This window comes from Struthio camelus, chromosome 20, assembly GCF_040807025.1.
Source record: "Struthio camelus isolate bStrCam1 chromosome 20, bStrCam1.hap1, whole genome shotgun sequence".
In the NCBI taxonomy this organism is placed as follows: Eukaryota; Metazoa; Chordata; class Aves; order Struthioniformes; family Struthionidae; genus Struthio; species Struthio camelus.
Window position 1 is genome coordinate 7398000 of NC_090961.1, and position 309 is coordinate 7398308.

Below are 309 nucleotides of genomic sequence, written 5' to 3' on the forward strand. Positions count from 1 at the left end.
CCCTTTTCCACCCTCGGACTTCGCTTTTTTGATACTGAGGGAAACGACCTTCAGCGCAGGGCAGCTTTAATAAAGAAGTCCCGCGCGTCCCAAGGCAGCCAAGAGCCGGTTTGACTGCACACACCGTCTTTCTTCCCTCTGTAACTGAAGCCAGAGTTAATTTTCCTGCTGCTACTTCTATTCACTCTGTAGTGTTGGAAAAATAAAACTCAACACCCATTCTTAGACCCAACAGAGGTTTCCCCCCATCCTCCAAGAAAACCCCACAGTGTAAACACCTCTTTTGCAGACAGATTTCAACAGCATCCA